Source organism: Mustela nigripes, chromosome 15 (assembly GCF_022355385.1).
Source record: "Mustela nigripes isolate SB6536 chromosome 15, MUSNIG.SB6536, whole genome shotgun sequence".
In the NCBI taxonomy this organism is placed as follows: domain Eukaryota; kingdom Metazoa; phylum Chordata; class Mammalia; order Carnivora; family Mustelidae; genus Mustela; species Mustela nigripes.
The window spans coordinates 65,743,330-65,769,456 of NC_081571.1; the positions used below are offsets into that span (position 1 = coordinate 65,743,330).

Here is a 26,127-nt window from a genome sequence, read left to right on the forward strand (position 1 = left end):
TTATAAGACTTTTCAATAAATATTTAAGGATAAATTAGTTTATATCATCTGAACAATAGAAAGCATTACTTTTTTGAGCTACAAAATGATATGTGCAAGGTAATAATATTAATATTATGCAGGGAAAATGAATTGAATAGAATATATAAACATTCTAAAAGCATTCTGTAATATTTTTGTAATAGCTATTGTAATCTGTGTGTCATGATGAACTCTATTTGATATTAATTTTTTCAATCTTAGGTATTTTCTGTTCAATGAATTTACTCAGTTTGATACTTAAATGCTGTTTTAAATATTAAATAACAAGAAGTACAATCAAAGTTTTACAAAGGCTTATGTATATCCTCTACAACAGCGTGAATTCTTTTTTTTTAAGATTTTATTTATTAATTTGACAGAGATCACAAGTAGGCAGAGAAGCAGGCAGAGAGAGAGGAGGAAGCAGGCTCCCTGCTGAGCAGAGAGCCCGATGCGGGGCTCGATCTCAGGACCCTGGGATCATGACCTGAGCCAAAGGCAGAGGCTTTAACCCACTGAGCCACCCAGGCACTCCAACAGTGTGAATTCTAATGAATTCTAATCAACTTGATAGCCACAGCACATAACATATAGTTAAAGATTATTAAGCCTTGATATCTGAAATGATTACACTCACATCCTTGACTCCATTTTAACACTGTTTATATTTGATCTAGAAAGAAAATTATTTAAATTGTCATTTTTAATGTTAATGATGTGACTTTTCCTATTAAAGTTTTATCTATTCTACTTTATTCAAGTGTTATATGATAGTTATTTAGTAAATACCTCTTGAATAAATAAAAAAAAATCAAAACAGATACAGATCATTTCAGTTACAAATTGGTATGTGAGGGTTTTTTTTTTCAATGAGCCTAATCAACAATTGGACAAAAATATTTAAGTTTACTTATACTGTTCAAAATGAAATAGAAGTTCAAAATAATTTCATGTCTGATTATTATTTTTTTATAAGAAAACAACAACCAGAACCAATGTCCATTTTCATTTGTGGAATATTCAGATGACAGTAGCTTGGCATATCTTGTTCACTCAGTTCATCCCTCTGGTGTCATCTCCTCTCCACCTCTGAATCCACAGCCCTCAATCTTCTTCCACAACTATCTCTCTTTATTTATTAATTTTTCACTGTGCACTCTTTCAGTCTTTCTTAAGGCTTGGTTATCTTAAGCCGTTCTCAACCTATAGGTAAATATAATGATCTTCTATAAAGATATATTTTGTTATATTGTAAAGATATCTGAAAGAATGTATTTCAGAGAGAAAATTCCAAACTGTAGTGAGGGAGGGAAATATATATATATATATAATATTTATTTATATTTATTTTATATTTATTTATAAATATTTATTTATATTATAATATATATTATATATTATAATTCTATTATTATAATATAATCACATTATAATTATATATTATTATAATATGATTATATTATTATAATATATATTATGAATTCTAATCAACTTGATTTTATTATTATATATAATATATATTATATAATATTTATATTTATTTATTTATTTATTATATATTTATTTATATTATATATATATATATTTGAATTAGGGAAGATAATTAAGAATAACTTCAAATGATGGAAGTAGAGAAGCTTTAATTGCTCCTCTCACATATCCAATGTCATTCTGCTCTACTCCCTGTAAAGACCAGGGTGAAAGTGAACACATCTACTGCTTACTCTAGCCTTCACACAAGAAAAGTCACATATCTAACAACTCACATGGATATTTTACTGGTATTTGATGTTAAGATGGCATAGGTTGCTAACTCTATAATTCTGATTTTATCATCTTTTGACCTGACTGAGCCCAGGGTGATAGAACTCATTTTTCTGTCTCTATGTAGTAAGCAGCCTCATTGGGATCTGTTCTGCAAGCTGTTCTGCAAGATTTCTAAAATCCACAGATTTTAGCTTTCTGCCTGCAAGTGGGTGGTTATGTGAAGCCGACACTAACTTGTGAATCAAGATATCATCAATTCCAGGTGGGAAAATGAGGATTTACTCACTAATACTATCCACTTTTTATATATTCATATTTGGAAACCTAAAAATCCATTTCTTGTCTATTTATTGAATCAATGCATTGACACTCACTTGGCAATTACTTTACTACACAATGAACTAACAGGATATCAAGATCATTTCAAAGATATATGATTACCAAGTTTATGCATTACATCAATAGCTTGATTCTCATGAAGTAATCTTTTGCTATGTCTTCTTTAAACAAGACACTGAACCTCAAATCCAAAATATGGCTGCACATATATAAAAATATATATATAAAGATTTTGATTCAGAATAAACTCACTATGAATAAATATTCAAAAAGTGTTTTCTTAAATGCTGTTATACAAAAATAACTTGTAGAATGAGTAAACATATTTTCAAACATTCTCTTGTGTTCTAGTCATAGTATGCTTAAAATGTTGAGTTTATCGATACAGTTATTAATTCATGCTTGCATTGAACAAGTCAATGCATTTTTATTGTGATCTTTTATCTAAGAGACATCAAGGAATAGACATGAACAAGAGAGAAAAGCAGACACTTAACAAGAAAATAGGCAAAAAAAAATAATTGAATATACCGATAATGATTAAAAAGAAATCAGATGAAATAATTGTAGAGTCTGATAGACATAAACCTAGAGGTTTGGGGGACAGTATACTGAGAAGATGATAATCAGCCTAACAAGTCTGAGAATAATCCAGCTTGGGAAAAACAAGGAAGAGCTTTTAAGTCTTTTGAGTGAAAATTTAGAATTAGGAAAAAAACTTAGCAGATTAGTGAAATTAAATAAAGGGTAGGCATTGAGTCTAGAATGTAATGAGCAAGCAAAAGTGAGAATAAGACTCCAAATTTAGGCTTAGGTCATGACCTAAGGTTGTGAGATCGAGCCCTCCATTAGGCTCCCTGCTCAGTGGGGATTATGCTTAAGTATTCTCTCTCTCCCTTTGCTTCTGCCCCCTGATCTCTCACTCACTTTCTCTCCCTCTCTCTCCCTCTCAAATAAATTAATAAATCTAAAAAGAAGAAGAAGAAGAAGAAGAAGAAGAAGAAGAAGAAGAAGAAGAAGCAGAGGACATAGAGTCCAAAATCATGCTGTGCCTTTTTCCTTTTGGCAAGAATAATATTGAATATTTCCTGAGCAATTACTATATGCCAGGTACTATCTAAGTGCTGCATATAAATTAGTTCATTTACCCCTCACAACAATCTTTTGAGAAAGGAACACTTATCTGTATTTAACAATGAGAGAATGAAAGGAAGAGTTAAGTAAATTGTTCAAAACCATATCAACCATAAGTCTCTGAGCCAGGATTCTAAACTAAGCAGGCTTATAGAAAACCTTCTTTCTTAACAACTATGATATGCTTCTTGCAATCAGTTAATTGCATAGGTTTTATTAAAGAAATAATGTGATATGCTTTAAAGGTCATACACGTTGGATTAAATAGACACAAGGGTGTTGTGGGTTGTGACTCTCTTATCTTTAATGTTTACCATAGCTAATACGCAAAAAAATATGGTTTAGATGACAAGAATTAAGAATATAAACAGAGAGATCAAAAAAGAAGCTGTCGTATTCATTCAGACCTAGAGTTGATGGTGGCTTGAACTAGATGGGGGAGGGGGTGGTCCATGGCCATGTAGACAAGAGGAAGGATAGATCTGCCATATATATTTCAGACTAGAAGTGACAAGTCTTTCAATGTGAGAGAGATTTGGGTAATCAGGAATATTACTGATGATTATGGCTAGAACAATTGTATAAATGATGTTTCCACTGACTAAAAGAATAAAAACTAGAAGCATTCCAGACTTGTGGAGGGCAACTGATTATGGGACTTTCAAGTTGTCAGTGGTTCATGAGCCCTTCACAAGTGAAGGGCTAGTAGTTGAAGGGAAAAGGCATAGCTGAAATAAATACAGGAGGCTTAAGCTGGGAGAAAAGGCTGAAGGAAAGCTACAATAACAGTATGAAAGCATTTCATATAAAAGAATTATTCCTCCATATATATCAACACCACTCAATATGGTAGCACTAACTAAATATAGTTATTTTACACTTGAAAATAGCCTAGTATGGGGGACCTGAGTGGCTCAGTTGGTTACATGTCTGACTCTTGATTTCAGCTCAGTTCATGATCTCATTGACCATGATATCATGGGTCCTGAGAAACCTCACATCAGTCTCCCGAGTCAATGGGAAGTCTGCTTGAGATCATCCCTCTCTGCCCCTCCCCATTTGAGACCATTTGAGACCACACATGCCCTCTCTCTCTCTATAAACGAATAAAACTTTAAAAAAAAGAAAAAAGAAAGAAATTAGCCAGTATGACAAAGGAACTGAAGTTTAAATTGTATTTCATTTTCATTCATTTATATAATTTAAATAACAACAGGTGGCTAGGGGATATTGTATGAACAATAGAGACATATTTGATCAAAAAAGTATGAATTTAGATACTGGCTGAGCCTGAGGTAGACATTTCTCGGGAACTGGGGTGGAATGTCTGAAAAGATAACAAATTATCTTCCTATATGAATGGCGAGATTTCTTTACCTGCTGAAATTTGTGTACCGTGAGACATTCTTTAACTCTGGAAGATGATATAGCCTCTTGTTGGAACTGCTTCCACTTTTATAATCTGTTCATTTATCTTCCCATAGTCATTAACCCAATCACAGTAAAATTCTTAAGCAGAAGAATATAATGGTTGGGTAATTGTTGCTGAGTTATATATCATTGTTATAGGGCAGAGATTAAAATGATTGTAATAAAGAGAGGGGAGGTAGCTATGATATCTACTGTAAAGTCCATTGACACATTGCCTTTCATCCTATTCTCTGATGCCTGGATCCACTTTATGCACTAGAAAAGAGCACTGCAAAGTCCATCCAGGTACATGAGTGCTCTATGGATGCGTGGGCCAAACACTCTAAGCAAATCACAAGTACACAACTTTAAGTTACTCGTTTTGCTTAGCCAAAGTTTAAAACTTAATCTTCAAGGAGGGTCCATATATTATTATTTTAAGTTTAGTAAAATGTGTATTTATTTAATTTATTATTTTTGTCCATTTATTATCTATCATTTGTGTGTATTTACCTTTTTAAATTAAAAATTAATTTAAAACTTTTAAATTAAAAGGATGTGTATAAATGTAATTGTCTGAATTTCAGCGTATTTGAGAGTGAGTTATTTTTCACATTCAAGCTGATTCTTAACACTACACTGAATCTGTAGTGCAGAGAAAATTTTTTACCATAGGCTCATTTTCTTAGATGTGATCAGTCTCTTGGTGGCAGAATTGATAAGCAGTGCAGAGACAACACAGATAGATACAAAGACACATTGACTTCTATTGCCCTTGTAGACTACAGCTAAAGTATTATCTAAAAATCCCTGCACTAGAATCATTTCTAATCATATATATCATGAATAACATTATCAATCTACTCTGAAAACCATTATTTGTCTTCACACATCTTCTGGTGTTGATAACATCTTTCACTAACCAGTATATATTGGTACCATATAAATATCTGCCCATAGGTCCATAACCTCTTAGGCTCCCTTATCATGATATGTTCACACCCCTCAACCTCAAGTACTCACATGAATTTTAGGTAAATAATCTATCAGTTTGGTCATAACAACATCTAGCCTTAATAGTGTATTCAACTAGGGCTCTTTGAGACCAATTTATAATCCACTAGCTATGTAAAAATATAGAAATGGCTCTATGTTATTATGACATCAAGTAAATATTTTCTATTCTTGGAAATAATGGAGCTATACTATTGAAAGCATCAACCAAGTGATTGGGCTCAAAGGATGAAATATAAAAAATAATTCCCAGCAAAGAGAAGCTCTCTAAAAATATAGGAAAAAAACGAGAACCCATGTAAGGCTATTAAGCTTTGTGCAAGTAGAATGACTCCAATGAGATAAAATAAGCCAAGTCAAATAACAAGTTTATTTTGAGTTCAATATCATACTTTATTCCATAATTCACTTAGTCCATTATTTGTTCCTACTACCTGAGTATTACAGAGTGATCTGAACACATGACTAATCATTTTGTCATTAGAGAAAGGAGTAAACCTTTACTTTATTTCAAAAGAGGACAAAAAGGCAAAAACACACAATTTAGTGTGTTTATAGTTTTATGATGAAAATAACAACTTGTTCAAAAGATCGACAGCTAAAAATAAATATGAGCATTCTCATCAATTTTCATGTAATTAATGCTATAAACCTTTGTACCACACATTTTTGGATCTATTATTCTTTTTAAATTGAAAGACAATGTTAGATTTTAATATTAAATAACATATTTATAACACTACTAGATTAATTGATAAAAAATGGCACAAGCAAGTGTAAGGTTGTAAGCATTAGACATTCATTCACTTTGGAAATTCAATATATCTAGTTTTCAGGGGTTATATTGTCTTCCAAGGAAATAAAAAAAATAGATTATTTGTTTCTAAATTATAATGCAAGGGAGAGCCCTGCTGGCGGACTTTTATAGATGCACCAAATGGAATCATAATTGAAGCAAACTATCCTAGGAAAAACAACAGTGAAATGTATAATACATTTGATTGTTTTTTGACTCCATTATCTTCTATATTCTAGAATGGAATCTCATTAGGTTTTAACTCAATGTGCACCTTACTTTTGAAGGAATATAGCACATTCTCTGCAATTTGCCTCACTTTCTATGGGGATTTTATACAGTTAGGAAAATAGAATACATGGTCTATTTTCAAGAATGACAAAGCAATTCTACTGAAATACTGAATTTATTAAAATATGTTACTCACTAAATGCAGTTAAAACATCTTGACTTCTTGATTTGCACTGTTTACTTCCTGTACTTAAAAGCTCCTTGTAACCACCTCTAGAGAATTTAAAGAGAAAACACTGCACTAGACTAAGAGAAAAGTAGCTTATTTCCTATGCAAAATCACATTCATGTAAGCATTGAGTAAAGGAGAGCAACAGAACACTAGAGGGAGTGCAGTAAATCTTATATTCTTTAATGGGAATCACTTTACTTGTTATTTATTTGTTTGAAGTGAATGTGCAGAAACAGAAAAAAATTGTACATGTTTAGATATAAATGGAAAAATTTTTAGGGTCAAGATTTTAATATTACCTACCACATTGCACTGCACTCTCTGCTGGTCTTGATACTTGAATGAATATTTGAGAGTTAATTATACATTTAGGAAGATGGTAGTAGCAACATATCGTACTGGAGTATATAAAGCTGAATAATGTATTAAAGCCTGAGGAATTGTCTTAAAAAATGGAAAATTGAAAGCCAGCAAATATATTAATACAAAGTCAAAAAAGGAAATAAGATACCTGCCATTAATCAAAATTTTAGATTTGCTCTCAAATAAATAAATAAATATATATTTTCAAATAACAATCACGGGGCACCTGGGTGGCTCATTCAGTTGAGCATCTGCCTTTGGCTCAGGTGGTGATCTCAGGATCCTAGGATCCCGTCCCATACCAGACTCCCTGCTCATCGGGGAGTCAGCTACTCCCTCTGACCCCTTCCCATCTCTCCTGCTCACTCTCTCTCTCTCAAATAAATAAAGTCTTTTAACAATTAACAATCAAAGTGTTAAGGGCAGCTATGAATGGTCAGTTCATGCTGTGCCAATTCACCTTATTACATGGTTATGTCTCTTTGTTGTTGCTGTGTGTGTGTGTGTGTGTGTGTGTGTGCGCACATGTACATGGATAGTGAGCACTGTGTTAGAGCGAAGCAGCTATATCAATGGGAAATGAATCAGCTTGTCCCTCCACACCACCTGCAGCCACACCCAAGCTTGAACCAACATCACCCCAAGCCACATCCAAGCTTGAAACAACATCACAGAGGCAAACATCTGAGGAATAAGATGAATCATAACATTTTTGCAGTAAAATGCCTGGTGTGATGCTGGCTTTACCTTTATATAATTCTAAAACAGTTTTTTAGAGCTCTCTAGAAATATGCTTCTTTTATACATATATATTATATACTAGATACTTTTTTTATAATACGTGTAAACTTTAAGTATGAGTTTTTAGTTCAAGTGTAATTATATACACAATTATAATACCAAACATATCAGTGAAAGTTTGTAAGAGAGTATGTTCAGAGAATCTGTTTTTATAATTATAATCAGAATAATTTATTGTTAAAAATATGATTGCCATGTACAAAATTAGAAAATGACGTAAAAATTTTCATGCATTAGACATTCACATTAAATTATGTATTATTACAGTAGTATTCTTTTGATTATACCAAAATGTACTCTGAGTCTCCCCACATAGGATTTATGTGAAATATATTTTCCTCTAGACAACTGTCCTTGTCCATTCAGGCTTTGATAATAAAATACCACAGATAGAATGTATCATAGGCAACATAAATTTATTGCTCACACTTCTGGGGGCTGGAAGTCCAAGACCAAGGCACTAGATGATTCTGTCTGGTGAGGACCCTCCTCCTAGTTCATAGCTAGTATCCCCTCACTGAGTGGAAAGGACTAAGGATCTCTATGGGGTCCCTTTCATAAAAATACTAATCCTGTCCATGAGGGCTTTACTCGCCTGACTTAAGCACATCCCAAATGCCCCACCTTCTAATCTTTGGGTGTATAGAATTTCATCACATGAATTTTGGAGGGACAAAAATATTCAAACCATAGCAGCAATCAAAGGGCATAATAGCAGCACTGGGACTCCTTGTAAGTATTGAAGATTATACTTTAATTCTACCTTCTCCTTTGCTTTAACTAGCATTGACTGAAAGAAAAGATCAACAACTTCTAATTACATTTCAGAAATGGAATTAAAACTACTCAGAATACAGCTTCCCTGAAAACTTTAGTAATGTTTTCCTTATCCCTAAAAAAGGATTTCTTTTTCTTTTATATAGTAGCTAGGATTTAAAATTATCAAGTCAGAACTTCCCAAATTGACATGTATCTTATCTAGTTAACACTGATTTTATTAGGAACATTAAATGTCAAATCATATAACAGGGACTTTTTATTCTTCTATCAAACATTATTTTGAATGCTTGAATGAAATAAGTTTAATTTTTGAAAAGTAGTGTATCAGAATTAGCCATTACTAATTGAATTAATTAGCCATTGCTAAATTAGAATTTGTCCCTGCAAATGTATCTCAGAAATATTGATTTTGCTATTCTGAAAGAATCTATAGCTATTATTACTCCATATTATTATAATAAGGTATTAAAATGGAAGTTTCACAAATGCATTGAAGTAAAATAGAAATAAATCACATTACAAAGTGAGGTGGTAGACTATGATGAAAATTTCTAAATTATCAGGTTGGCAACTGGTTACTAATTGCTGAGATGACATACAGGTCAAATCTATAAAAATTTTCTGACTCCAAGCTGAGAAATTAAGAGATGAAGAGTAAGCTGGTTAGTTGTTGAAAAAGGAAGTGGCCTTGCTGGGCAGAGGATGCCTCCTGGGCCATCCATAAAAGAGGGGAACGTCATGTTATCTTGGATACTGATCTTAAGAAATGAAGAGACCTAACTTGAGAGAAAATCAAGAGCTCACAGGATTCTTCATAGTTGTGAAGTGATCAGTCAGGAGAGAGCTGCATTTGGCTAACAAGGGCAAGTGAAGGATTCTTAGTGACACAGGAGCCGAATTCTGACGAAATTATGACAACTCAAAAGAAAACTGCATTAAAACCTGCCAATCCTCAGTGACATAACTCTGCTGCCTTCCTCAACTAGAATCGTCTTCACCCTTGTTCATCTCAAATCAACTTGTCCTATTCTTCCACACTGGCTAACCAGGAAGTGAGGAGAGATAAGATCACATGCACATGCTCTCTTAGTGCAGACTTCTAGTAAATTATAGGCCAAGGCTGGGAGATAAAGCTTGATTATAAGATGAGTGGAATCTTCTTACTACTCATCTAGAATATCCTACATTTCCTGAGTGTGACTAAAAATGTCATCTCATAGCAGGAAGAACATCTCTTCTCTTGAATAAACTTAAAAGGACAGTGGGAGATAAAACAAAGTTGTTTTATAAATAGGTCCCATTAATAGTACTTCTTTTAATGAACAAGATGCAAAATTAATGAATTTATAAAATAGCATTTCTGTAATCAATATTATTTAGAATATTCAATCATATTTCATATATAGTGTTTATATAAAGACAAAATTAGTGTTTTTTCTAATTTTTTATGCAATATGTACCCTCGTTAATACCCACGACCAGACTCACCTATCCTCCCAACCCCTTCCCATCCAAAACCCTCAGTTTGTTTTTCAGAGTCCATAGTCTCCCATGCTTCGCCTCCTCCTCTGATTTCCCTGAATTCACTTTTCCTTTCCTTCTCCTAATGTCTTTCATGTTATTCCTTATGTTCCACAAGTAAATGAAACCATATAATCATTGACTCTCTCTACTTGACTTATTTCACTCTATATCTCCTCCAGTCCTGTCCACATTGATACAAAAGGTGGGTATTTATTCTTTCTAATGAAGGCATAATATTCCATTCTATATACGGACCATATCTTCTTTTTTTTTTTTTTTAAAGATTTTATTTATTAATTTGACAGAGAGAAATCACAAGTAGATGGAGAGGCAGCCAGACAGAGAGAGAGGGAAGCAGGCTCCCTGCTGAGCAGAGAGCCCGACATGGGACTCGATCCCAGGACCCTGAGATCATGACCTGAGTTGAAGGCAGCGGCCCAACCCACTGAGCCACCCAGGCGCCCCCGGACCATATCTTATTTATCCATTCGTCCATTGAAGGGTATCTTGGTACTTTCCACAGTTTGGCGACTGTGGCCATTGTTGCTATGAACATTGGGGTAGAAATGGTCCTTCATCTGTTTCTTTGGGGTAAATACCCAGTAGTTCAATTGCAGGGTTATAGGGTATTCTATTTTTAATTTCTTAAAGAATCTCCACACTGTTTTCCAAAGTGGCTCTATCAACTTGTATTCCTATCAACAGTGTCTCTCCACATCCTCTCCAACATTTGTTGTTTACTGTCTTGTTAATGTTGTCCATCTAACTTGTGTAAGGTGGTATCTTAATGTGGTTTTGATTTGAATCTCCCTGATGGCTAATGATGATGAACATTCTTTCATGTATCTGTTAGCCATTTGTATTTCTTCTTTGGAGAACTGTCTGTTCATGTCTTCTGCCCATTTTTTGACATGATTATCTGTTTTTTTGAGTGTTGAGTTTGACTATGGACTCTGAAAAACATTCTGAGGGGTTTGAAGTGGCGGGGGGGTGGGAGGTTGGGGTACCAGGTGGTGGGTATTATAGAGGGCACGGATTGCATGGAGTTTGAGAAATTCTTTATAGATCTTGGGTATCAACCCTATGTCTGTAGTGTCACTTGCGAATATCTTCTCCCATTCCGTGGGTTGCCTCTTTGTTTTGTTGACTGTTTCCTTTGCAATGCAGAAGCTTTTGATCTTGATGAAGTCCCAAAAGTTTATTTTCACTTTTGTTTCCTTTGCCTTTGGAGACATGTCTTGGAAGAAGTTGCTATGGATGATGGTGAAGAGGTTACTGCCTATGTTCTCTTCTAGGATTTTGATAGAGCCCTGCCTCATGTTGAGGTCTTTTATCCATTTCAACTTTATTTTTGTGTATGGTGTTAGAGAATGGTCAAGTTTCATTCTTCTTTACATAGCTGTCCAATTTTCCCAGCACCAATTATTTTCAACATTTCCTTAGTGATCTGGGGTCTTTTCTCATTCCATACAAATTTTTGGATTGTTTTTTCCAGCACTTTGAAAAATGCCAGTGGGATTTTGATCAGGATGGCATTGTAAGTATAGAATTCTCTGGGTAGTATAGACATTTTAACAATATTTATACCTCTGATCCATGAGTATGGAATGCTTTTCCATCTTTTCGTGTCTTCTTAAATCTCTTTCATAAGTGTTCCTCGAGTACAGATCTTTTACCTCAAGTTAGATTTCTTCCCAGGTATCTTATGGTTCTTGGTGTATAGTAAATGGAATCAATTCTCTAATTTCCCTTTCTGTATTTTCATTGTTAGTGTATAAGAAAGCAGCTGATTTCTGTGCATTGACTTTGTATCCTGCAGCATTACTGAACTGCTCTTGGAGTTCTAGGAGTTTGGGGGTGGAATCCTTTGGGTTTTCCATATAAAGTATCATGTCATCTGTGAAGAGAGAGAGTTTGACTTCTTCTTTGCCAATTTGAATACCTTTTATTTGTTTTTGTTATCTGATTGCTGTTGCTAGGACTTCTAGTACTATGTTGAACAACAGTGGTGAGAGTGGGCATCTTTGTCATGTTACTGATCTCAAAGGGAAGGCTGTCAGCTTTTCCCCATTGAGGATGATATTTGTTGTGGGTTTTTCATAAATAGATTTTATAAAGTTGAGGAATGTTCCCTCTATCCTTATACTTTGGATTGTTTTAATCAAGAAAGTATGCTGTATCTTGTCAAATGCTTTTTCTGCATCAATTGAGAGAACCATGTGGTTCTCTCTTCTCTTATTGATTTTCCTCTGTCATGTGGATTGATCTGTGACTGTTGAACCACACTTGCGTCCCAGGGATAAATCCCACCTGGTCATGGTGGATAAACTTTTTAATGTACTGTTGGGCTCTATTAGCTAGGATCTTGTTGAGAATATTGGCATCATATTCATCAGGGATATTGATCTGAAATTCTCCTTTCTGATGAGATCTTTGGTTTGGGGACCAGGGTAATGCTCGCTTCATAGAAAGAGTCTCAAAGTGTTCTTTCTCTTTCTATTTTTTTGAAACAGCTTCAGGAGAATAGGTATTATTTCTTCTTCAAATGTTTGGTAGAATTCTCCAGAGAATCCTCCAGGTCCTGGGCTCTTGTTTTTTGGGAAGTTTTAGATATTTGCTTCAATCTTGTTACCAGACATTGGTCTATTCAGGTTGTCAATTTCTTTCTGTTTCAGTCTTGGAAGTTTATAGGTTTCCAGGAATCCACCCATTTGTTCTGGGTTGCTTAACTTATTGGCATATAACTGTTGATAATAATGTCTGATGATTGTTTCTATTTCCTTGGTGTTAGTTGTTATCTTGCCCCTTTCATTCATAATTTTATTAATTTGTGTCCTCTCTCTTTCCTTTTGTATTAGTTTGGCCAGTGGTTAATTGATCTTTTCAAAGAATCATCTTCTAGTTTCATTGATGTGTTCTACTGTATCTCTAGTTTCTATCTCATTGATCTCTGCTCTAATATTGACTATTTCCCTTCTTGTGCATGGGGTTGGCTTAATCTGTTGTTGATTTTCCAGTTCTTTAACATGTAAAGAGAGCTGGTGTGATGGGGATTTTTCAGTTGTTTTTTTTTTTTTTTTTTGAGTGGGGCTTGGATGGCTATGTATTTCCCCATTAGGATCCCTTTGCCATATCCCATAGGTTTAGGACCAATGTGTCTTCATTCTCATTGGTTTCCATGAATTGTTTAAGTTCTTCTTTGATTTTCTGGTTAATCCAAATATACTTGAATGGAATGATCTTTAGCTTACAAGTGTTTGAATTCCTTCCAAACTTCTTCTTGTGGTTAAGTTCCAGTTTCAAAGCATTGTGGTTTGGGGGCGCCTGGGTGGCTCAGTGGGTTAAGCCACTGCCTTCGGCTCAGGTCATGATCTCAGGGTCCTGGGATCGAGTCCCTCATTGGGCTCTCTGCTCAGCGGGGAGCCTGCTTCCCTCTCTCTCTCTGCCTGCCTCTCCGTCTACTTGTGATTTCTCTCTGTCAAATAAATAAAATCTTTAAAAAAAAAAAAAAAAAAAAGAGGCATTTTTTTTTAAAAAAAAAAAAAAAAAGCATTGTGGTTTGAGAATATGCAGGGAATAATCTCAGTCTTTTGGTATCAGTTAAGCCCTGATTTGTGACCAGTATGTGGTCTATTCTGGAGAAAGTTCCATGTGCGCTTGAAAAGAATGAATATTCTGTTGTTTTAGGATGGAATGTTCTGCATATATCTATGAGGTCCATCTTGTCCAATATGTCATTCAAAGCTCTTGTTTCTTTATTGATTCTCTGCTTGGATGATCTGTCTATTACTGAGAGGGCATGTTAAGATCCCCTACAATAAATGTAGTCATATCAATATGACTCTTTATTTTGATTAGCTGTTGGCTTATGTAGTTGGCTGCTCCCATACTGGGAGCACAAATATCTACAATTGTTGTATCTTCTTGGTGGATAGACCCTTTAAGATTGATATAGTATCCTTCTGTATCTCTGACTACAGTCTTTATTTTAAAATCTAAGTTATCTGATATGAGAATCACTACTCCAGCTTTCTTTTGAGGCTTTTGGATGAAAGATGGTTCTTTATCCCTTAACTTTCAGTCTGGATGTATCTTTAAGTTCCAAATGTGCCTCTTGTAGATAGCATATGGACAGGTCCTGTTGTTTTATCCATTCTGCAACCCTGTATCGTTTTTTGCGAGCATTTAGGCCATTCACATTGAGAGTGATTATTGAAAGATAAGTTTTTATTGACATCACATTGCCTTTGGAGTCCTCATTTCTATAGATTTTCTCTGTAAATTTCTGTTCTATGTTATTCTTGGGTTCTTTCTTCTTTTATAGAATCCCCCTTAATATTTCTTGTAGTGCCAGCTTGGTGGTCACATAGTCTTTTAAACCTTGCCAGTTTTGGAAGCTCTTTATCTTTCCAGCCATTTTTAATGTCAGCCTTGCTGGATAAAGTATTCTTGGCTACATGTTCTTCTCATTTAGTGCCCTGAATATGTCTTGACAGCCCTTTCTGGCTTGCCAGGTTTCTGCGGTACGTAAGGAATATCTTACCCCTAGCTGCCCTCAGACCCTCTTGTCATAAAATATGAATAGTCATTCTCACAATCAATTGCCTCAAGGTCTTTCTAGATTCATTGATCTTGGGGAGGAGGTGTCCTTTCTGCCTCTAGGACACAAACACTTGTTCCATTCCCCAGATTGGGGAAATTTTCATCCATAATTCGTTCAACTGTATCTTCTAATCTTCTCTCTTTCTCCACCCACTTAGGGATCCCAATAATATGACACTGGAATATTTCATGGTGTCATTTATTTTCTTAATTCTGTTTTCATGGTTTCTAAGCTGTTTGTTCCAGGCCTCCTCCTGATCCTTCTTTTCTATCAGTTTGTCTTCTAGATCACTAATTCTATCTTCCACGTTGGTTACCCTAGCTGTTAGAGTATTTAGATTAGATTGGGTCTCATTGATAGCATTTTTAACTTCTGCCAGATCAGCTCTCACTTCCACCCTTATAGATTCTATGTTGTCACTAATGTTTTTATCCAATCTAGCCATTGCCTGGATAATTGTTACCTTTTCTGACATACTGTTTATGTCCATATCCAATAGTTCTGTGGCAGAGGGCACAATCTCTGGATTTTTCCTCTTTTGGGTGTTCCTTTTCCTAGTCATTTTGGTGAGAGGGGATGTACAGCTGAAAATATCAACCACGATCCAGGCAAGGTGCACTTGCAGTAGAGACACCACTGAAGGAGAGCTAGGGAAGGAAATCCTGAAGTATAGTTACTGAGTTTCTAGAGGCTCAACATAAACAACTCTGAGAGTTAAAAACTCCTGGACGAAGAGTCATAAAATGGCTCCCACAAGATTTACTTCCCTTTTTCTAATTTTCTAAACTTTATTTACATGGGTGATTTGAAAACCTTTCAAATCATCCACTTTCCTACCATTTTGACAGAAAAATTAATGAAATTCAGATAATAAAATTTCTGAGGTAAATTTGTTTACTCTGTGCATTTGATGAAACATCTACTATGAATAGAAGACCTATTTGTTCTAAGAGTATAAGAATATCCAAGGCATATTCTTTGTTTTAATGTAGGTAATTTATAGGTTTGGTAATGACAAAGAAGAAAATTGATGTCAAAGTTTGTGATAAATGTTAATCATTTTTATCAAGTTCTAATGTAAGGAGAAATCCATTAAACACCTATTGTATACCTGCTTTCCTTGAGATAAAAATCTATTAAGATATAAATGCTTCACTAAGTAATTGTGATCCAGGAATTGGAGGAAAAAAAAAAAAACAACTTATAACTAAACACGTATTAAAAATGGGCTTCAGGGACGCCTGGGTGGCTCAGTTGGTTGGACGACTGCCTTCGGCTCAGGTCATGATCCTGGAGTCCTGGGATCGAGTCCCGCATCGGGCTCCCAGCTCCATGGGGAGTCTGCTTCTCTCTCTGACCTTCTCCTCGTTCATGCTCTCTCTCACTGTCTCTCTCTCAAGTAAATAAATAAAATCTTTAAAAAAAAATGGGCTTCATACACTTGATATTTTTTACTATATTTTTCCCTTTGAAATATTCTGCTCCTTTAGTTATCATAATTCCTCTATATACTAATTTTCTTCAAGTTTTCCAGCTTCTCCTCCTTGATGACCATCGTGGACTCTTTCATTTCTACTTGCCCCTTACTGGATGGAATGCCTTTCTCACCCACCAGCCCTTCTCCAGTTATGTGATCCATCATCCTTCCAAGGGGTAGTTAAGATTGCTTAAAATTTAAGTATTAAATATTTACAAAAACATGAAGTAAAGTATTTAAGATGATTTTAACTCTTGGTTTAAGAATGACAACAACAACAAATAAGACATTAAAACATGTACATTAACAACTTAAATTGCACACACAGAAATGAAAAAGCTTCATGTTTGAAACATGCACCTGATTTCAAAATGGAGGTCATCTAGTATTTTGCACCAAAGGGACATGGCTCTGTAACAGTTGTGCTTTGAATGCCACATCACCAGATGACTAAAGTCTATATATTCTGTTAAAAACATTCAACAAAACTTCAGATGTGCATAGCTAACTTCTTACCAAGTAATAACAAAATAACTTTATTTAAAAAAATCAATGGACAGTTGAACCCAACTTTTCCAAAGGGAATTAACCTTTTCCTCCCACCCCAAACTGAACTCCTCTTGGGTTCTTTTTCAATTGCAAGTTCTATCATAGTATAAGACACAGCCATCCAACTTCCCATTTAAGCCTGAGGCCTGTGGTTATTCTATACTTTACTTCAGTTCATTCATACAAAGCATTCTGTGATCTTTAGTACCACAACCATCATTGCATAATGCTCTAATCACTTCTTACTAATAACACTTTGATAACCATACTATTTCTAAGGTAGCCTGACTCCACTTCAGTGCCCATAATGTTACCAGATTGAAACCCTTCAAAACAAAGATCACCATGTTTCTCATCTATTTTAAAACATCTAGATTAAACACATTATCTTAGTCACAGAGCCCTTTATTTATAATCTGCTCCTGCTTTCTGTGCTCGTCCCATAGCCTAGGTTCTCCCATTTAAAAGACATCTCACACACCACCCCCCAAAATGGGGTTTTACCGTTTTTAATCTTTTTCTTTTCCATCAAATATCATGTTTTCTCTGCTTGGAATACCCAACTCCTTTCATTAGTAGCTAACCTTGTGTCTTTTGAAATCAAACTCACTCAGACAGTAAACACATTTATCAACTGACCCGCTTTGTGTTCTGGAACATGTTTAATTCTCTGAGATCCAGCTATCTATAATGTAAAATGGGGATAATTACAATATTCTCATAGAGTTGAGGTCAAGAAAATTTTTCCATAAGGAAACATATAGTAAATATGTTAGGCTTTGTAAACCTATAGTCTCTGGCATAACTACTCACCTTGACTATTCTAACATGAAAACAGTCATTAACAATATGCAGTGAATATGTCTGCATTCTAATAAATGTTTACAGAAACAACTGAGGGCCAGATTTGGTTTGATAGCCTTAGTTTCCTGACTTCTCCCATTAAGTTATAGCACTAAGTGTCAGTTTCATGATATTCCTATATTAAATGCAAATACATAAACCAAACATTTTATGTGAGAGTTGTGCAGCAAAATAAATTCAGAAAAATATACTACTATCAATATTTCAACACATAAAGTATTTTCAAATAATATTGTTAAAAAGTTTTTCCTTCATATTGCAAGATGTAGAATAAATTTTGAATTTACATATCAATTAGTGAAATGAACAAAAATTAAATTTGTATGCACTTTTCTTTAAAGGAAATCACCTGCACTGTGTCTGTCTTTGAATACTTGAAACAAGGATCAAATATCCTGAATGCATTTTTTAAAGTAATTTGCTATGGAAGTTACTCAAAAGTTAAAAATAGAACTGCCCTATGACCCAGCAATTGCACTACTAGGTGTTAACCCCAAGGATACAAAACACTGATTTGAAGGGACACACACACACCCTGATGTTTACAGCAGCATTATGAATAATACCAAATTATAGAAAGAGCCCAAATGTCCAATGACTGTTGAATGGACAAAGAAGAGGTGGTATAGTTACATAATGGAATATTACTCAGCCATCAAAAATAATGAAATCTTGCCTTTTACAAGGACATGAATGGAGGGAGAGTGTATTATGCTAAGTGAAACAAGTCAGTCAGAGAAAGACAAATATTATATGATTTTAGTCATATGCAGAATTTAAGAAACAAAACAAATGAACAAAGGAGAAGGGGGAAAAAAGAGGCAGGCAAAGCACAAGACAAAGCACAAGAGACTCTTAAACTATAGAGAATAAACTGAGGGTCGCTGGAAGAGAGGTGGGCAGGGGTTGGGCTGAATGGGTGGTAGATATTAAGGAGGGAATTTGTTGTGTTAAGAACTGGGTGTTACATGTAAGTGATAAATCACTAAATTCTACTCCTGAAACTAAACTATTATACTACATTTTAACTAACTAGAATTTAATAAAAACTTGAAAAAAAAGATTAAAAAATAATATAAGTGAAAATACACATAAAAATAATTTTTTTGACAGAAAAAAGTCAGCCTGAGTCATTTACATTGTATGTTGATATTTTGAAGTGTTTATTTCAATGAGTACTAAAATACTGGCTTTGTATTATATTCAACTATTCCCTTATAAACTGCCTCTATTTTTGGCTAGACAAAGCTTTAGCTCAATTCTTTTTTATTATGGAAAAAAAAATGTATGTAGTTGACTTGGAGCTCATGTAGGAGTTGTTTCCTTAGTTGAGTTTGAGAGTTCAACCCATATATTGCTTCTAATCTACTTAAAATATATTAGATTTAATCTATGCTTCACAACTACATACTCTCTTGGTAATTAGTCTGCTTCACAAATGTAGATTAATCATTTTATTAATCTGAAAAATTCAAGGGAGTAATAGGCATTGAAAACAGCTATATTGTACATTTAATAAAGGGAAAAATTAACTGAGATGTATGAAGTGTCTTTGAGTGTGGATACTCCATTCGAATCATAAAATACTAAAAAGCCAAACAGAGAAGAACAAAAACACAGAAACAAACCAGATGGCATTAAGTACTAAAGAACTTATTTTCTTATTTTTCCAGAATTGATAGTCAAGAACCACAACTAAAAACAAAAGGAATATATCCCACATTTTAAGTTCAGAGACTCACCACATGGTGAGGACAACAAGTACTCTCTACTTGCAGAGAAGTGCCATTTTAACAAAACCTGGATAACAAAACATCTCCAACTTATCAGTATGAGAAGAGCTAAGTCTTTACTGGAGAGGAGGGTAAGTTTTTGAATAGATAAACACAACCTTTCCACTCATCTTTCCTAGTAATGGAAGAAGAATATAGCAGGCTCCCTTCCTTAATCCAGGGGGAAAACCTTAAGAGAATAATTCAAAACTGTCAGGAGGCACTAAAGAGAGGTTTGCTTACCTGGCTGTCAATGTAGAAAACACTGGGGAAAGACAGCCTGGAGGAGTAGGCAGGCAGAGAAGGATAGGGACCATCCTCTGTGCTGTGTGGAAAAGAGAATCTTGCTCATACCTCTGGAACTTAGTGGGGAAACATTGGAAACTGGACTTGCCAGGGATGCAGTGTGAGTCAAAGAAGTTCATCAATCAGAAGTAAGTCAACATGAGGTCACCTGCCTGAGGATCATCTGGGAAGGATTTCCAAATTTTCCAAAGGGCTACCAATATCTAGAGAAGATGCTTGGGACTATACCTTCAACAGAAAAACCTTTTATTGCATGGAGCACTGGGTGTGGTTCATAAACAATGAATTCTGCAAGACTGAAAAGAAATAAAATAAAATGAAAAAAAAAATAAAGCAACCACTTATTCACATTAAGCCCATAGACGCTGGGATAAATGCTTGTTGAGTTAATTCTTTACTGTAATTTTTTTTTCAGAACTATTAATATAATAATATATACTGTGAGCACCTGAATAGAGAAAATCGCATACAGCATTCCCCAATCTTGTTGTGCGAAACATGATGTAGACTTCACTGATACTGATAAGATTAAAATCCAAGACCGAAGTAAATAAATAAAATTGTAAAACAAAAAAGTGGTACACAATAATTGCAAATTAAATTGAAAATTAGAAAACTTGAATAATTCAATACTATGAAAAACTATTCAAATGTATCCAAATAACTTTACATCTCAGTATTTTTCTTTCCATATGTTCCAAACCAGTAAGTGAATGGTAAATTCTATAAAGATCCTTCTAATGAAATAATAATATACTTTAAATATATACAAGCCACATTTTTATGATTGTCCCTATTATAATTATTATAGAAAACGTCAGGTCATATTTTGAATTTGGACCTTATAACTTTACTTTAAGTTGTACAAAAGTAAAAATCAGTATGAACAATTCAATAAACCATCAAGCAAATTTAGTAGGGAAAAAAATCAATCAAACTTATTGTTTCTCTGAACTAAGTTTCAAAGGTAAAGAATCAATCTAGAAATCCCTAAGAATACACAGTAGATCATTGGGGATTAATGGAATCACTTATGAGAAAAAGAGAAATACACCTGAAAATTGTATGGGAACATGCAGCAATATGTGTGAAAAGCATGTCAAATTAGTAGACAAGGATGACTCACATGGACACAATAGGTGAGATTAGTCAAGGGATTTACTCTTTCTGGACTTTATTGATTATAGGCATAGTAAGAAAAAATTTAAAATTCAATGGTTTATCATTTTCTTTAACTTTTTAAACATTGGCCATCATTCTGTATTCTAAGTATTATAGGAAGCCAAGTATTAGGCCTTCAGTGAGGATATTTGGTATAGATGCATAGGACAAATGTACCATTTGTTCATTTCCTTTTTGATTTCCTTAAGGAACACACTTACAAAATACAAGTAACATCCATACAAGGTCAATGTAGAAGTAAATATTTTGATTATAAGGTTCTGTGTAAAACCATTTTATTATTTTAATAATATAATTACATATAGCATTAAATCAGTATTTCTATTTTCATGCTTACAGCCTCATTATGTGTACATTATATTTCAAATAATCAAGAGAACTATTTAATAACTGCTACATAGCACGTCAGTGTCTTCAGTGTCATGTTAAGATGTATCTAATTCCTCTGGAAAATGAGTTAGTAGAAAGCATAAACTCTCACTGGAACTTTGTAAAGTGCAGATACCAGATATTTTTGTACTTAAAATTAGAAAAATTATCATCGGGGCGCCTGGGTGGCTCAGTGGGTTAAGCCGCTGCCTTCGGCTCGGGTCATGATCTCAGGGTCCTGGGATCGAGTCCCGCATCCGGCTCTCTGCTCAGCGGGGAGCCTGCTTCCTCCTCTCTCTCTGCCTGCCTCTCTGCGTACTTGTGATCTCTCTCTGTCAAATAAATAAATTAAAAAAAAAAAAGAAAAAAGAAGAAAAATTATCATCAACTTTTGTGTATGTTCAAGGAAGGATTCATATAATATGCACCTTTGATCATAATTCAAAATATTGGTGTTTGTCAAAATCTGACTGCCATCCATGTAGTTTTGACCAAAGCATAATGAATGCTTAAAAAAAAAAAAAAAGCCATCTCATTTCTAATTCTGAAGTCTCATAACATGAATTACTTAATTTTCTTTTAGCTCCTTGGCATCACTTATCTTTTTGTAAATTTTGCATATACAGCAATTATTCCAACAAGGTATCTGCATGAAGGCATTTTAAATTTATTTCCCAATTAGAACTACCCTAACTGGCAAAAGAACAAGGGAAATGGCAGATTGGAGTTTAACATGATTTCATATTCATCTTGGCTGCCAAGGCTAAACTTGTAATTAAGGGATAATCCCACAGCAAGACCAGACACATAAGCAAGTAAACACAATGCAGCCTATGTTTATGTGGCACCTTTATTTAGTTCTTGATTCAGAGAAAGAAGGTTATGAAAATAATTACCGTGATAACACACTGCACTTTAAGTGGCCCATTTTATGCTGAATCTGAACATATTACCTCATTCATTCGAAAAGGAATGTTTAAAAAATATATGAGAACAGTTTCTGAATCATAACTACAGTTAAAAAAAAAAAAACAAAACTAAAATCAACCTTACAAAAAGTTAGGCTTCTGAGTTTGGGAATCAGATAGACTAGTTTATTGACTAGCCCTCTCACATAACTTCTTTCTTAGAAATATTTCTGCTATAAAAAGGAGATGCAATGTAAAGATTAAATAAAAGATAACACACTGAGTTTTGGTCATGAATACCCATTTCTGACTTAGCCTCCTAACATAAATAGAGAATAGCAAAATATATATGAACTAATATTTTAAGGTACTGAACACATCAGGGGTGTGAAGCTTTATGTAACAAAAAGAAGTAAGGCAAACTTCATATTCATTATGTAATTCCAAAAGGGGGCAATTTCCAAAACATGACAAAGAAAGATCAAGCCCAAACAAAAAGCAATGTTCCCACTGGATGGAGGAAATCCAGATCAGAGTTGTCTATGGATGTGGCTGGAGGGGAAAGCTGTATAGATAAGGAATTCCAGAAAGCTGGGAAGAGTTTCCTTGAAACTGTGATTAAATGATAAGCCTTACATGCATGTGATAAGATTCTGTTAAGTTAGGATCAAAGAACAACTGGGCATCAAGAGTTGTCAGAGATGACATAGAAATTTCAGTGCTAGCGTGTACTGTAGTTCCAGCCAACCACACTGAAGGAAACTTGCTGAATATTTAGAAAAGATCTCCAGAGAAATGAAGCCTCAATTTACCCACAGAATAACATCTATATAAGATGTGAACTAACAAATTCTAAAGCCATACCTCAATAATATCAAGCTCACTGGTAAATAAATAACTACTCAGCACAACAAACTTCAACACTATCTAAAGAATGGTATAAGCAAACAGACTTAATAACATTGTATGCACAATACCCACTATTTCAAAAATTACCAGGTGTGTAAAAATTACAAATACATGAAACATAAGCCTGAGAAAGGTGAGTCAATAACCATAAACCCAAAGATAAACCAGATGTTATAATTATCAAACAAGGGCTTATTAATAGTAGTTATAAATGTGCTCAAAAGTTAAAACAAATGAACATAATGAATGAAAAGACTGAGAGATTCCCAACAGAAAAAGAAGAGAAGAATATCAAATCAAAATGCTAGAAATTAGAAGTAGAATATTAGAAAAGAAAAAGTTCACAAGACATCTTTATTGTAAGAATGAACATTGAAAAACAAAGATCAATGAAGATGGAAACAATTCAAATAGAAACTAAACTGAAACACAGATAAAAGACAGAAAAATAAATGCATGGAGTCTTTAGTGATATGTTTGCCTACATTAAACAGTATGATATGTATTTACCTAGAATTTCAGAAGGAGATAAAATTGAGAATGGAACAGATAATTTATAAGTAGTGACTATAATTTTGATGAAAATATCAAGCAACAAAACTAAGAAGCAAAACAACAAAAAACAAAAACTAAACACACACACACACACAAAACATTCCATAAGTACAAAAAAACAAAACAAAACAAAACAAAAGGCAACCATATCTTTGAACAGCATAATGAAGTTGGTGAAGAGGTAAAATAAAATCATAAAAATAGCCAGAGAAAAAAGATACAGACTGGTCATCCAAGAGAAGAATAACAGCAAACTAGAAAAATGAACAGAAAAAAGGAGTAATTCTTTAGTGGGGTGAAATAAAAATGAAATGAAACTTTGTAACCTATAAGTATAGAGAATAAAATCATTTAAAAAATGGACAGCAAATAACTATGTTTTATTCCTATAAATAAAAGCTTCAAAAGAAACTTCTTTAAATCAAAGGAAATAATGCTAGATAAAAACAGGGACATGCATGAAATAGTGAAGAATAACAAAAATGGTAAATATACAGCAAAATTAATAACTGAGAATTCAGACGTTTATTAGTAAAAAACAATTAAAGTAATAAAACAGATAAATGAAAAAAAATTGTTTTATTATGAAGGCAGGAAATGTATAAAACAAAACAAAAGGAACAATGCAAAAAGCTAGATGATCAACAAAACTCATAAATTACAAATACTAACTTAATGTAAATGGTCTAAAGCCCTCAGTTATAAGTCAGGGATTGCCAGATTTGAAAATAAAACAAATAACAAATACATTGTGTAAAGTAGCCATGCTCTAAAGGAACATATATCACATGTTAATATTATGAGAGAAAAAGGTTACAGTTAGCAAAAATAACAAAGCTGCAACAACTATATCTGTCTATATCTATATCTATATACAGAACAGAGAAAAGAAACAAAAGAAAGGGAGGGAGAGAGAAAGAAAGAGAGAAAGAAACACTTCATATAGATAAAAAGAGTCAATTAAAAAGGCAATGTTAAATATTTAATGACAGCTTGAAAACACCTGAAGTTTGGCAGAATCAAAGGAAGAAACAGAGAAATTGATGTCATAAGTTGATATATTAACAGCTACCAGCGAGTGTTAAGACAAGTAGACAATACATCAGTAAGGCTATGTAAATATCTGAAACATATAATAATAGATTTTTTTGCAGTGTGCTACATCAGCCAGTTATGAGTTGAATTACAAACAAAACAAAATCTACAAAATCTGAAAATAATGTGACAACTAATAATCCCACTTCTAAATAAATAATAAGTCAAAAAGCCTTAAATGAAAAACAAAATATTTCAAACTGGGTAATAATAAAAATATGAATTTTTAGAATGCAGTGAAGATAGTGCTTACAGGAAAATTATCAGTGTACATATTCATAATAAATAATAAAGAATATTTAAAATCAATGATCTAAGATACTACCTTAAGTAGATAGAAAAATAGGAGCAAATTAAATTTAGAGTAGAAGAAACAAAATAGTAAAGAACAGAAATCAAGAAAATTAAAAGGGGAAAAACAAAAGAGAAAAGAAAAAACTGCTTTAAAAATGTCTATAAATTGGGGCACCTGGTGGCGCAGTCAGTTGAGCATCCACCTTCTTAGTTTCAGCTCAGATTATGGTCTCAGGGTCCTGAGACTGACCCCACATTGGGCTCTGTGCAGGGCCTGCTTGAGATTCTTGCCCCCTCTTACTCCCCTCCCTCCATTCCTCCCCCACTCTTGCTATCTCTCTCTCTCACACTCTCTGTCCGTCAAATAAATAAATAAAATCTTTTTAAAAGTCTGTAAGTTTTGTAAATTCTAAGCTGATCTGATTTAGAGGTAGAGAAAGCATAGATTACAAATTTTTGTGAATGAAACACGAGGTGTCACTTGACATCTCACAGTTTTTAAAATAATCAAAGGAGTAACAATTTCATAGAAATTAATTTTACTATTTGTTGAAATGAGCAATTCCTTAAAAGAATTACTAAAATTTTGTAAGAACTGTATAAGCCTGCTTCTGAATTAGAGAGGGAAATTAGAAATAAAAATTGTAGATGAATACTTTTCAAAGATAGAGATGCAAGAAAGTGCTCAGAAAAATACTGGCAAATTGAATTCAGTAAATCATAATCATAATAACACGTTTGAACAAGTAGTATTTACCTAGGGAATACAAGGTTAATTTAATATTTAAAAACAATGTAATTCATTATATTAATTGAGTAAAGCATAAACATA

The 26,127-nt window shown here is 33.8% G+C and overlaps 1 long non-coding RNA gene across 3 annotated transcripts in view; it reads right to left on the reverse strand.

Moving 5' to 3' along the window:
* Positions 1-20,768: 20,768 nt before the first annotated feature.
* LOC132002501 (uncharacterized) overlaps positions 20,769-26,127 on the reverse strand; it is a 118,091-nt gene continuing 112,732 nt past the window's right edge. For all 3 annotated transcript variants that reach the window (XR_009399921.1, XR_009399924.1, XR_009399919.1), the window contains one exon: positions 20,769-21,866. This is a non-coding gene — a long non-coding RNA (uncharacterized LOC132002501). The remainder of the gene's footprint in view (positions 21,867-26,127) is intronic.